Below are 12906 nucleotides of genomic sequence, written 5' to 3'. Positions count from 1 at the left end.
AGCTTGCGCTAGCCTTCTAACAGGCTTCGAGGTAAGTAAAAAAATATGTAAGAATATAACCGCATAGACAGTAGCCCCTGATGCTCTGTTTGGCGTTCGGAAAGAAAAGCCGAATAGAGGATCTATTAAATTTCGCAGGAGTCTAACAACAAAGAGTCAATATGCGTATGCAGGCTTTGCTGCTAGCCACCGCCGCACTGACTGCGGAGGTGGGTGCCCTGAAACAGGGACTCGAGCGGACCGAACAAGAGCTCGGCCTTGCCAAGCGGCAGCTTGAGGAGAAAGAAGGTAAGAAATACCTTACAGAAAAAAATGCCTATAAAAAGACGTGATTGAAAAAAAATAACAGGATTGTACTGCTTATTGTAGGGGCCACGACTGAGGTGGCGACCCTCAAGCAGGCGCTGTCCGAGGCTGAAAAGAAAGCGATCGCGGAGCGCACCGAGCGAGAGAAACTTGAGGCCCGGGTCAGTGAGGTGCAGCAAGAGCTTCAGGCTCTCATGAAAAAACATGAGAGTCTAGAGCTTGAGTCAAAGACGCAAGCGTCCGAGCTCGCGGCGGCCCTTGAGACTGCCAAGTCTGCCAAGGCCGAAGCCCAAAAGGCCCTCCAAGAGTTGGAGGAGATGAAAAAGATAGCAGCGGGTAAGGAATTCTTTATGCAAAGCAGAAATATAAAAGTAAACTACTTGTTACTTACCCGAATCCGGAGCTCTCCAGGGGCATTCGCAAATCTTCCCCGCAGCGTATCCAACGCCGCCGCATTCTACCGAGCTAAAGAGGGCAGCTCGACGGAGAAGGTGTTCTGGTCTCAGTATGCTGAGGCCGGACACCCTGTGCCCTTGAGCGACCAGCTGAAACAGCTGGTCGAGCTCCACAAGGTGGCCGAACAGGCTATGAAGGGCTTCATAGTTCGGCTGTGGCCCGGAGAGGCCCTGCCTGGGAGCTACTTCGGGCTGGTGCGGCAGCTGGTGGAGGCCTGTCCAAGGCTCGAGGTCATCAAGCGCTCCGTCTGCATCGAAGGTGCCCGTAGGGCCCTTGCCCGTGCAAAGGTGCACTGGGGTAAGCTGGACGGTGAGAAGCTTGTTAGGGACGGGCCGCCGCCGGGGAAGGAGCATCGCAAGCCCGAGAACTACTACAAGGATGTTCTTGCGGGTGCCCGCCTTGTGGCGGATGAGTGTACCAAGGATGTAATTTTTGAATGAACTCGCTCGTGTTTATCCTGTGCGCTGAAAACTTGTTCATATGCGCTAAGCAATGCTTGTTGAATTTAAAATATTACTTTATGTGCGGCCGTTTATCAAATAATTGAGAGATGGCCAGTCGTCGGCTTCTGCCCCCATGCCACTAGTGCTGGGGTGTTCGGGATAAACCTGAGCGCTCTTTTTCCCATAGTTGGGTCTTTCGAGGGAGGCGCTTAGCACAACGAACCAGGCAATCAGACTATAATGCTTGAACACTCTCACTTAGTCATAGAACTCTATAATTTTAAATTTTGGCGAAGCCCCTAGTTCGGAAGACCGAGTTCGGGGCGCTATCCACACCTTAGCCGGACAAAGCCGGCTCCTCGCTCGAAGCGGCATAAGTCTTTAGGGACTCGAAAAACCTCTCGAACAGCGACCGGTCTCTCGCCTCATCATGACAGTCAGTTTTAGCTTTCTCCACTGAGGTGCTTAACCCAGCTCAATTGGGGCACAATCGCAGTGGTTCTCCTAGTGCTACCTTAGCCGATATAGCGGAACGTAAGACACCAAAACATAGGAGCCGGGCAAACCCATCTATTGACCCAAATCATGATTCAGAGCCGATGCATATAGTGCTATAAGTTTGGGGTGCCGCACTTGTGAAAGTGTACGGGCTTCTCACACCATATTGAGGGGTACTGAAGCCCCTGGTGTGTTTGTCGTACCATGGTGTACGGGTGCAACATGTCATTTAATAAACATATATATGAAAGGAGGATAATGCAAAAAATAGACAAAAAGCTATGCATTGTTAATAGAAAGGCTGCTATCAAAGTAGAACGATACAAATAGTGCGATAGGCAAAAGATATTGGGCTATTTAACATGTCCTGGCCAGGAGCAGGCCGCGGAATTGTATGCCAAAACAGGTATACTGCTCGTAACAGAGACCACATGGGAGTTCCATAATGCGGCATGGCTTGTCTGCGTCCCTGGATCTTGCATCGTTTGTGCGGTAGTTGAATTGCCGAACAGGTCGTCCGAAGTATGGAGTCCTGAAAGTAAGAGAAAATTAAAAAAAGAATTCGCTAGCCCCTAGTACGTTTTAAGTTGTATTTTGGGTTTGCCGTTATTGTGCCCCTTCCCCTGCGCCCATGGTATTTCAAGAGCGTAGTTATGTACGCGAGGCACTGGTTTCGCTATGTCGCGAGGGCTGGGGTTGGGGCCGCATTGCTACACCTGCTCAGAACGTGCCAGGCGGTCTTGTTGTAGGTTACTCCGAGCGTGCTTGGCAGTGTCTGGCTTTTTAACGGCCGGACTGGAGAATTGCCTAAGAAGGCTGCTTTGTACTTCCGCTGCGAGGACCGCCGTATGCTCCTCCGTACGGAGGGAGCGTTCGGTGTTTCCGTTGACCGTGATTACTCCTCGAGGGCCTGGCATCTTGAGCTTGAGATATGCATAGTGCGGTACCGCATTGAACTTTGCAAATGCGGTTCGCCCGAGCAGGGCGTGATAGACACTGCGAAACGGGACTATATCGAAGATTAACTCTTCGCTTCGGAAATTGTCCGGGGACCCGAAGACCACTTCAAGTGTTACTGAGCCTGTACAGTTGGCCTCTACACCTGGTATAATGCCTTTAAAGGTCATTTTTGTGGGCTTAATCCTCGAGGGATCTATGCCCATTTTCCACACTATATCCTGGTAAAGCAGGTTCAGGCTACTTCCGCCGTCCATGAGGACTCTTGTGAGATGAAATCCGTCGATAATTGGGTCGAGAACCAATGCGGCGAAGCCGCCGTGACGGTTGCTAGTGGGGTGGTCCCTTCGATCAAAAGTGATCGGGCAGGAGGACCATGGGTTGAACTTTGGGGCGACTGGCTCCATCGCGTATACGTCCCGTAGCGCATGCTTCCGCTCCCTCTTGGGAATGTGGGTAGCGTATATCATGTTCACCATCCGCACTTGTGGGGGAAAACCCTTCTGTCCACTGTTGTTCGGTGGCCTGGGCTCCTCCTCGTCATTGCTATGCAACCCCTTGTCTTTATTTTCGGCTCTTAGCTTGCCTGCCTGCTTGAACACCCAACAATCCCTGTTGGTGTGATTGGCCGGCCTTTCGGGGGTGCCATGTATCTGGCACAAGCGGTCGAGTATTCGGTCCAAACTGGACGGGCCCTGAGTATTCTTTTTGAATGGCTTTTTCCGTTGACCGGATTTATAGCCTCTGAATCTGGCATTAACTGTCGTGTCTTCGTTGCTGTTGCTGCTAACGCAGCGCTTTCGCTTATTCCGACGTGTACTACCACTTTTGTCCTTGGTATCCGAATTACCAAGGTTCTTTGCTAAGTTGTTACTGCGAGCTAGCCAGCTGTCTTCTCCCGCGCAAAAGCGGGTCATGAGTGTCGTGAGGGCTGCCATGGACTTTGGCTTTTCCTGTCCCAGGTGCCGGGCGAGCCACTCGTCGCGGATATTATGCTTGAAGGCTGCTAGGGCCTCTGCGTCCGGACAGTCGACTATCTAGTTTTTTTTGTTAGGAACCATGTCCAGAATTGTCTGGCCGATTCCTCTGGCTGCTGAATTATGTGGCTTAAGTCATCGGCATCCGGTGGTCGCACATAAGTGCCCTGGAAGTTGTCGAGGAATGCGGCTTCTAGGTCCTCCCAAGAACCGATTGAGTCTCCTGGCAAGCTGTTAAGCCAATGTCGGGCCGGTCCCTTAAGTTTGAGCGGGAGGTATTTGATGGCGTGTAGATCATCGCCGCGGGCCATGTGGATATGGAGGAGATAATCCTCAATCCATACCGCAGGATCTGTTGTTCCATCATATGATTCGATGTTTACGGGTTTGAAACCCTCTGGGATTTTATGATCCATTACTTCGTCTGTGAAGAATAATGGGTGTGCGGCGCCTCTATACTGGGCTATATCACGACGCAGCTCGAAGCGGCTATGTCTGTTGTGTTTGGCCCGGCCGGATTTGTTGTATCCGAAATGAAGATCACCGTCACGTGCCGTGGGGCGCCTGCTCGATCCGTAGATCGATCTTGTTTGTCTTGCCTTGTCCTCCAGTACGTCTCGCAGGTCTGGTGCATTTTCCCGTGCCTTGGTTGAACGGCGCCGGGGCATGGCTTGGGTGGAGGGCCGAGAGGCCTCTCTGTCGCGGCCGTGAGGTGGCCGGTCGGCCATGTCGTGCACTGGTGATGTAGGTGCTTCCTCCTCTGATCGGGGTAGCGGCCTGCGCTTTGGGTAACTCTTGGAGGGGCGTTCGAGTTCATACTCTTCGGCTGCAAGGACTTCGGTCCATCTGTCAGCTAGCAAATCTTGATCACCTCATTTGGACTCTCCTAGCTCCCTCTATGCCTATTTATAGCCCCTCCTCCGAAATCTCGGGTTCATTTCGTCCCTAACCCTAGATCCACTCGTCCTCTCGCGCGCCGGACATATTCCCGCCGACGGACATTGTCCGCCCAACACCGCCGCCTCCCTATCCCGCTGCGCCACGTGGCCTCCGCCACCTACCACTGCCGCCGGCCCGGGAGGCCCGATCCGGGCCCCCGCGAGCCCGAAGTCCCCGCCGCCAGGCCGCCTCCCTCGGCTCAGGCGGGCGTCGCCGCCGCGGGCCGCCCCGCCACCGCTCCACCCCGAGCCGAGTCGGAGCTCGCCGCGCCACCGCCGCCTCGCCGCGCCGGCGAGCTCAGACCGCATCGCCGCCCCACGCCGCGGCCGGCCGCGCCGTCCCCGCCGCCTCTTCGACCCCCGCCGGCCGGATCCGGTGAGGTCCGGGCCCGGGAGACCTCGCCGCCGTTCGTCCCGCTTCGGCCGCCGTCGTCTCCGTCATCTCCGGCGACCTCCGTGAACAGTGCAGCGCCGCGCCTCGGTTTCCGTGCAACCCTAGATCTGGGGTTGTTTTTTTCTCTAAGTCTTTAAATTTTCAGTTCAAGTTGCTCTGTTCGAGGCTCCGTAACTTTGCACCCGTAGCTCCGATTCATGCATATAGTATATCAAAATGTTCGTCTCGACGAGTAGATCATTTCATTCCATTGCATCATTTTCATTTGAGTTCATCTTGATGCCCGAAATGCTGTTACAAGAGGGCTTCGTGAGTTAATTGTCAGATCTGCTAGTTCATCTTAGACTTTTGTCATTTTTGCCATGATTATTGTGTGCATGATATGCCTGTGAGTCCTCATATGTTTTGTTAAGCATCTTGTTATCTTTCCAGAGGTGCAACCCATGCATTTTTAGGATGTGTGTGGTGACTTGTGTAAGCTTGCAAAGTGAGGCACCCGGTAAATCTGTTTTCAGGGACTTAGTAGTTTTCACTAAGTCTGGGATTATTTAGTTCATGATGCCATATGTTCAGCTTGTTTCCTAGTGATCCGTGCCTCTTTTGAGGATGATCAGTAAAGGAGTTTTGTTAATCATGTTATGCTCTATCCATCCATGTCTTTTTTTGCAATTATGGAGCACCCTAGCTTGATTCAATCAAGCTCTACTTTTGCTTCGTTGTGAATCTGGGCAGATCGTCAACTTGTTTGCAATTTTGCCGATGCTATTGTAGTTGATCCGTGCATGCTATGCCATTGTTCTTGCCATGTCTAGCTAGCATTTTGTGCCTTCTTAATGTATGTATGCTTGCCTTGCCATGACTTGCACCGTAGTGAGTGCATCGAGCTCGTTTACATGCCTTCGTGAGTTATATTTCAGCATGTCTCAGTTTTCACTAAGTCTGAAAACTGATTGTGTTTTAGCTATGTTCGTGTGCCCGTTAGTATATTTTGTGAACCCTTTTGGCCCCAGGTCACTAAGGGACTTTTGTTAAGCTTGTTGAATAGCTCCATGCCATGTCTTTCTTTGTCATGTTCAGGTCCTGTAGCATGTTGTTTTATTGCTCCGAAGAGGGCTTCATGATCTGAAATTTCAGACAAGTGTTAATTTCACTAAGTCTGGAATCTGTTTTGCATTTGCGTTTTTGCCATGCTTGTTTGAACCGCATAATGGATGAATTGGCCGTGGCTCAGTGCTAGTCTTTTGTTAAGCATCTTGTGGGAATCCCTGCCATGTATTTTGTTGTCATGTTTGGTGGTTGTAGCATGTTCATTTCGTTGCATTTAGATGCCTACTTGCTGTAAATCGCAGACCGGTGTCATTTTTGAAACGCTTGCCATTTCCAAACCGTAACTCCGATTCCGGCGTTCTTTATATCGTTTTCAAGCGATTTCATCCCATATTTCCAGTGGCACACTTGGTTTTCCAAGTTGAGGCCAGCTTCATGCATTTCCTGTCGTATCTTGCATTTTGCATCCCGCGTCGCATCCCGCATAGCATATCATCATTGCATCATATCGCTTGATCCTTGCACGTGGTTGATTGTGTCCTTGTTGCTTGTTTGCCTTGTTTGGGTAGAGCCGAGAGACGAGTTTGCTAACGAGGAGCCTGTTGATTTTGCTTTTGAGGATCCAGTCAACTCTGACAACTATGCAGGCAAGATGATCATACCCTCGAAATCACTACTATCTTTGCTATGCTAGTTTGCTCGCTCTTTGCTATGCCAATGCTATGATGCCTACCATTTGCTTGTCAGCCTCCCAAATTGCCATGTAAAACCTCTAACCCACCATGTCCTAGCAGACCGTTGATTGGCTATGTTACCGCTTTGCTTAGCCCCTCTTATAGCGTTGCTAGTTGCAGGTGAAGATTGGAGGCCGTTCCTTGTTGGAACATTTATTTACTTGTTGGGATATCACTATATTGCTATGTTATCTTAATGCATCTATATACTTGGTGAAGGGTGGAAGGCTCGGCCTCTCGCCTAGTGTTTTGTTCCACTCTTGCCGCCCTAGTTTCCGTCATATCGGTGTTATGTTCCCGGATTTTGCGTTCCTTACGCGGTTGGGTTATAATGAACCCCTTGATAGTTCGCCTTGATTAAAGATTTTCCAGCAATGCCCAACATTGGTCTTACCATTTGCCACCTAGGCTTTTCTTTCCCTTGGGTTCTGCAGACTCAAGGGTCATCTTATTTTAACCCCCCCCAGGCCAGTGCTCCTCTGAGTGTTGGTCCAAACTAGAGCCCCTTGCAGCGCCACCTCGGGGAAACTCGAGGGCTGGTTTTAGTTGTACGGATTGCTTATCTGAGTGTGCCCTGAGAAAGAGATATGTGCAGCTCCTATCGGGATTTGTCGGCACATTCGGGCGGTGTTGCTGGTCTTGTTTTAACCTGTCGAAATGTCTTGTTGTACCGGGATACCGAGTCTGATCGGTGTGTCTCGGGTGGAGGTCTATTCCTTCGTTGACCGTGAGAGCTTGTCATGGGCTAAGTTGGGACTCCCCTGCAGGGATTGAAATTTCGAAAGCCGTGCCAGCGGTTATGGGCAGATGGGAATTTGTTAATGTCCGGTTGTAGATAACTTGAACTAAACTTAATTAAAATGAATCAACTGAGTGTGTTACCGTGATGGCCTCTTCTCGGCGGAGTCCGGGAAGTGGACACGGTGTTGGAGTAATGTTTGTGCAGGTTGCTCTCTAGATTCTCGCTCGCGCTTTGCCTCCTCTTCTCGCTCTCTTTTGCATATAAGTTAGCCACCACATATGTCAGTCGCTTGTTGCAGTTCCACATGTATATTGCCTTACCCTTCTTATAAGCTTAAATAGTCTTGATCGCGAGGGTGCGAGATTGCTGAGTCCCTGTGGCTCACAGATTACTATTACACCAGATGCAGGGCCTGATGATTCTACTCCAGATGACGCATATGAGCTCAAGTGGGAGTTCGACGAAGACTCTCAGCGATACTACATTTCCTTTCCCGATGATCAGTAGTGGTGCCCAGTTGGGGGTGATTGGGACCGTGTCGCATGTTGGGTTCTCTTTATTTTGGTGCTGTAGTCGGGCCATGAGTGTTTGGATGATGTAATGTTATTTATGTTCTTGATTGACGTGGCGAGTGTAAGCCAACTATGTTATCTCCCCTTTTATTATTATTACATGGGATGTTGTGAAGATTGCCTAACTTGCGACATATGCCTTCAATGCGATTATGCCTCTAAGTCATGCCTCGACACGTGGGAGATATAGTCGCATCGAGGGTGTGACAGTCTAGGCAGATGGTAACAGGAGACAAGGGACACGATGTTTTTACCCAGGTTCGGGCCCTCTCGATGGAGGTAAAACCCTACTCCTGCTTGATTAATATTGATGATATGGGTAGTACAAGAGTAGATCTACCACGAGATCAAGGGGGCTAAACCCTAGAAGCTAGCCTATGGTATGATTGTTGTATAATGAAGTCGTCCTACGGACTAGAACCCTCCGGTTTATATAGACACGGATAGGGTTAGGGTTACACAGAGTCGGTTACAATGGTAGGAGATCTTGAATATCCGCATTGCCAAGCTTGCCTTCCACGCCAAGGAAAGTCCCATCCGGACACGGGACGGAGTCTTCAATCTTGTATCTTCATAGTCCTGGAGTCCGGCTGAAGGTATAGTCCGGCTACCCGAACACCCCCTAATCCAGGACTCCCTCACTTCCCGAGGCCACCCCCAAGAAGAAGACATCGTCCGGCCCGGCTCCTTAGGAGGCAGGCCCCTCAGGGCCCGCGCCTGCCCAGGGGGAACCTCCTTCCATCGCATAGGAAAGCGCACCCGGCGCCCTCCTCGGGCGGGGCTCGGGGGCTCTCCCCTGGAGGGCCACCGACCTGGCTAGGGACACGAGGGAGGCGCTTGGGCACCACATGGAGGCGTGTTTCGAAGCACGTTTCCCTCAAGAAGGAGTAAGGCAAGGAGGGCCAGACCCTCAGGAGTTCGTCAGCAAGGCCATTCAGGAGCTACAAGAGTCAAGAGTCACGAGAGGTGACCGCCGCCTACCAGCTGTGGCCCCCCATCCAGGCAAAGATGGTGGGCTACGCGTCTGCGTCGACATACCAGGGCTCAATTAAGTCGCCTCTCTGGAGCACCTCTGGCCCTCGCGAGTGGGGCGCTGCGTATGTCCACCCCATAGCTACGTTCGCATGCCTTATGGCTTGCCGGGCGCGGCTGCCACGTACCGGCGCCTCATGAGGGGCATCATGGAGGCTCAAGAGGCCAGGCGTTCCGCAGCCCTGGCGGAGATGGAGATGGTCCGCGAGGAGCCACCAGCGCCTCCGGAGCCTCCCGAGGCCCCTGGGCCTGGGGGCTCGTGAGGATCGGCTTCCGCAGTCCACCGAGTCTGCTACACCAACGCTGCCTCGTCCTCAACATCATCAGGTGACATCTTTCAAGTTTCATTTCCAGCTGGGAGTGCCCCCCAGGGCTGCATTATTTCCAGGCCATGTGGGTCCGTCCCTGCGGCATGTATCCCTTTTATTTCATGTTGTTAGCTTACTTTGTTGGGGGCGCCCCTCGGGCTGCATCATCCCCAAGTCGCTCGGGCCAGACCCAGCGGCATGTATCCCCTTTCGCGTTTATTTCCGGCTATGCATTTGACCCACCATGCTTGATTATTTGATGTCGGTCCACGACACCTCTTGTTCCCCATGCCGACCACTTGCACGTTAAAGGGGGGGGGGGTACCTGAGCATCGCGACTCAGGGCTCTTACTGGATCTCCAGCCCTCACCCTCTGGCCTTGTCCACGGCATCGCGACCTGGCATACCAGCGACGGCTGAGACCAGCTCGAGGGCCGGGACCCGAGGACGTAGAGTGCCGGCATCTAACCAAATTGCAGGAACACATCACAAGATAAGGCCTAGTGCCAGGCGCAACCCGCCTAGAGGTAGGGCCCCGTGAGTCCCGCGCTGGCTCACTGGTGCCCAGATACACCTCGCCAGGCCCTACCGTGCCAGCCACGTGTCAGGACGGGGCTGTACACGCCCCGGGGGCTCCTCCCGGAGGGGAGCCCCCTCCCACGTACCAGTGGAAGCACCATGCTCCGCGCTGGCTGACGACACTGCCGAGGAGCGGCTATGCCCGTACACATACGGAAGCGCTATGCTCCGCGCTGGTGATAAACAACTGAGGGTGGCCCCCGGGCCGCATTAACCTCAGGGAACCCAGAGCTCAGTGTCTAGCCTCATCGTAACGCCTCCCCTCGGGAGTGCCGTGCGAGGGGGCTGCGCACGGGGGCTGCGCCTGGGTCACGCCCAGACGCACGCCACCCAGCCAGCCCCCCCAGGCCTGGTTCGTCGCACGTCTCTCCCCGAGCGGAGCCAAGGTACGAAGGCCGTTTGAGCGTCAAGGGGGACTCCTGAGCATCGCGACTCAGGAGCCTAACTGGTCACGTAGCCCCTCACTCCTTGGTCCCGTCCTGGTTTCCGGTCAGGGCTAACGGCGGCTGAGGTATGCGCAGGGCCGGGCTCTGCAGACGTAGGATGGTAGATCCACCCACATCTCACCTCCCTACTTGCTGTTCATGCGCCAAGGGTGACTCCTGAGCATCACGACTCAGGAGCCTAACTTGTCACGTAGCCCCTCACTCCTTGGTCCCGTCCTGGTTTCCGGTCGGGGCTAACGGCGGCTGAGGTATGCGCGGGGCCGAGCTCTGCCGGCGTAGAACATAAGCAAGTAGGAAGGAAAAGTGCAAATTGCAAGGAATTCAAAAGCAAATATTACAGTCCACACTGTTATCTCAATGCCAAACGCAAGTTTAAACGCCTCCCCGAGGCTTGATACATGTGTAGGAATTGAAGGCAGGACAGGAGCCACAACGGAGTCACTTGTCGGTGGCGGAGCAGCGCAGAGTGGCTTCGCCTCATGGAGCAGCAGGGTCGGCAGCGCCTCGCTTCGGCTTGGTGCTGAAGGCCCAGAACTTCCCCAACAGAGCCTCCGCGCGACCCTTCATGGCCTCAGCAGCGGCACGCTCGCCGCTTGCTGGCTCCAACAGGCTGTCGAGGTCGACGTTGGGATCGCGAAGGTAGATGTGGGTGAGGACCCGCGTCAGCACTACAGAAGACAGGACACGCGCCTCGGCCTCGGCCGTGGGGCCAAGGCCAAAGGCGACATCTTCAAGAGCGCGAACCAGGAAGGGAAGCAGCTTGGCGGGCCCGTCCTCGGCGCCAGCCAGCGGGCTCTCCATGCTGCTGTCGTGAAGAGTCCTCAGCGAGGAGCGAGCCTTCGCCTCCATCTCCGTGAAGGCCACGCGGTCCTCGGCAAGAACCTGGGCCTTGTCGTCCATCTCGACCTTACTTTCCCCCAACTCCCGCTTCAGCGCGCCTAGGCGGTCATGGCGCCTCCTGAGCTTGGCCTCCCGGCCCTTGACGGCCGCCTCGCGAGCCTTCGCGCCTTTTTCCTGCTCTTGGCGAAGGCGGGCCTCTTTCACGAGTTGGTCCCGCAGGCCTTGCAGCCCGTCCTCCAGCACCTTGCAGCGACTACGGACGTCGACCACCTCCCCCAGGGCTGCATCACGAGTAGCCTTCGCCTCAAGGACGGCCTGCCTCTCCTCATCACAAGCCGTCGAGGCTTGGACCAGCGCCGCCCGAATCGAAGCCTCGGAGCGAATCCATCCTGAAGCCAGCTCCAAGCGCCTGGCCACTAAGTGAGGGTCGACGCCAAGAAGATCTTGCCGCAGCCGGTCCAGCTCAGCAGCAGCACGATCCAAAACGGCAAGAGGAGTCGGAGAGATAGCAGTCGGTGGAGTAGGAGGAGAAGGCGGCAGCGCGACCACAACATCCTGAGGCGGAGCCTGCTGCGCCCCAACGGCTGTGGTGGCGGCAGCAGGCAAAGGCACCTCGGGAGTCGCTTGGGCCATGGGGGCTGAGCTCGCCCCAGCCGGCTCAGCCAGGCCTCGCGAGGACGACCGGGCAGGAGAGGCCCGTGCATCGCGGTCACCTTCCTTCGTGGGCAGAGGCGCTGCCCTGGATGGAACCTCAGGAGCTCCCTTCGGCTTCTTTGCTGCGGGCGCCAGCCTATCCAAGAGATGCAGACGTCAAGCCTCAGCAGCAGAACAAGAAATAAAGATAAGAATCAAGTGCTTACGGGTTGTCGCCAGTGAGCTCAGGCAGCCTCCGACACATTCGGCGAATCCAGGGCAGACGAGTACCAAGCTCCGGCCGGGGACTGACGAGGCGCCATGGCTTCCTAGGTCACGCGGTCGAAGTAGATCTAGAAATTTTGGAGGAAGGAAGGAGAGGCGCAGGAAAGGGGATCTGAGCAGCAACCGGAGAAAGCAAAACCTAGGAAGATGCCGCTCCTTTATCAACATGCGCGGTTGCTAAGGCGCCCATGCCCAATCAACCGCCACGCGGCGCCCAAGGCTGCAGGCTGTTAGGGCCCGTGGCGCTTCGCTCTTGCCCTTTCGCCTCCCTGCACGGCCAAGTCCGGGCGCGCCTTGGGCCCGGGGGCTACTGTCGGCGTTCTGGGAATGGGGGTCCCCAGACTTGCCTGCCTGCGGCCTGCGGCGTGGCTCAAAGGGGGGCCCAGCGCGGCCCATCTTCATCAACACAGACCCAAGACCCTCGCGAGGGGCGAAGCCTCGCGGGGAGGATGACACGGAGCTTCCTCAGGCACGGCCTCATCAGGCTGGCTCGCGAGGAGGCGGAGAAATCAAGGCGGGGTACCTCACGAGGTGCCCGTGACGCAAGCCATGATGACCAAGGGTGCCAGGCGGGCGCCAGCCCGCGTAGTGTCCTCCTTTCATCTTTGGTGCAAAGGGAGCAAGCGCAGGCGAGAGCATCAAGCAAAGGCACCCGTTTCGGTGCAACGAGACCAAGACCAGCCCAACGGCAGGGAGGAAGTCATTGTGGAGCCCAAGCC

Source organism: Triticum aestivum, chromosome 2A (genome assembly GCF_018294505.1).
Source record: "Triticum aestivum cultivar Chinese Spring chromosome 2A, IWGSC CS RefSeq v2.1, whole genome shotgun sequence".
Classification (NCBI taxonomy): Eukaryota; Viridiplantae; Streptophyta; class Magnoliopsida; order Poales; family Poaceae; genus Triticum; species Triticum aestivum.
The sequence above is the reverse complement of the archived record's forward strand: the minus strand, read 5'-3'. Positions refer to the sequence as shown.